Raw genomic sequence first — 1,692 nt, forward strand, 5'->3', positions numbered from 1 at the left:
ATTTTGGTCTTTTGCCATACCACAGTTCGTATGGTGTCGTCTCAATGGATTTTGATGGTGCCCTATTTAAAGTGAATGCAGCTGTCTCTAATGCATAACCCCAAAACGATAACGACAAATCGGTAAGAGACATCATAGATCGCACCATTTCTAACAAAGTACGATTAAGACGTTCACACACACCATTACGCTGTGGTGTTCCAGGCGGTGTCAACTACGAATCAATTCCACATTGTCTTAAGTGAGCACCAAACTCGAAACTCACATATTCACCCCCACGATCAGAACGTAGGAACTTGATCTTCTTGTTACGATGATTTTCAACTTCACTCTGAAATTGCTTGAACTTCTCAAACGTTTCAGACTTATGCTTCATCAAGTAGATATATCCATACCTACTCAAATCGTCAGTGAAGGTGAGAAAATAACAATATCCGCCGTGCGCCTCCACACTCATCAGACCGCACACATCGGTATGTATGATTTCCAACAACTCACTTGCACGCTCCATTGTTCCGGTGAACGAGTCTTAGTCATCTTGCCCATGAGGCATGGTTCGCACGTGTCTAGTGATTCAAAATCAAGTGACTCCAAAAGCCCATCCGAATGGAGTTTCTTCATGCGCTTTACACCAATATGACCTAAGCGACAATGCCACAAAAACATGGCGCTATCATTGTTAACTCTACATCTTTTGGTCTCAGTGTTATGTATATGCGTATCATCGCTATCAAGATTCAATATGAACAATCCTCTCACATTGGGTGCATGACCATAAAAGATATTACTCATAGAAATAGAACAACCATTATTCTCTAACTTAAAGGAGTAACCGTCTCGCAATAAACAAGATCCAGATATAATGTTCATGCTTAACGCAGACACTAAATAACAATTATTTAAGTTCATAACTAATCCTGATGGTAACTGAAGTGAGACTGTGCCGACGGCGATTGCATCATCCTTGGAACCATTTCCCACACGCATCGTCACTTCATCCTTTGCCAGTCTTCGTTTATTCTGCAGTTCCTGCTTCGAGTTGCAAATATGAGCCACAAAACCGGTATCGAATACCCAGGCACTACTACGAGAGTTGGTTAAGTACACATCAATAACATGTATATCAAATATACCTGATTTTTCCTTGGCCGCCTTCTTATCAGCCAAATACTTGGGGCAGTTGCGCTTCCAGTGACCCATTCCCTTGCAATAATAACACTCTGTTTCAGGCTTAGGTCCAGCCTTGGGTTTCTTTGCCGGATTGGCAACAGGCTTGCCGCTCTTCTTGGAGTTACCCTTCTTGCCTTTGCCGTTTCTATTGAAACCAATTGTCTTATTGACCATCAACACTTGATGCTCTTTCCGGAGTTCTGACTCTGCGACTTTCAGCATCGCGAATAACTCGCCGGGTGACTTGTTCATCCCTTGCATGTTATAGTTCAACACAAAGCTCTTATAGCTAGGTGGTAGTGATTGAAGAATTCTGTCAGTGATAGCCTCTTGCGGGAGTTCAATCCCCAGCTCAGCTAGACGGTTTGAGTACCCAGACATTTTGAGCACATGTTCACTGACAGACGAATTCTCCTCCATCTTGCAAGCATAGCATTTATCGGAGGTCTCATACCTCTCGATCCGGGCGTTCTTCTGAAAGATAAACTTCAACTCCTGGAACATCTCATATGCTCCATGACG

Source organism: Hordeum vulgare, chromosome 1H, assembly GCF_904849725.1.
Source record: "Hordeum vulgare subsp. vulgare chromosome 1H, MorexV3_pseudomolecules_assembly, whole genome shotgun sequence".
Classification (NCBI taxonomy): domain Eukaryota; kingdom Viridiplantae; phylum Streptophyta; class Magnoliopsida; order Poales; family Poaceae; genus Hordeum; species Hordeum vulgare.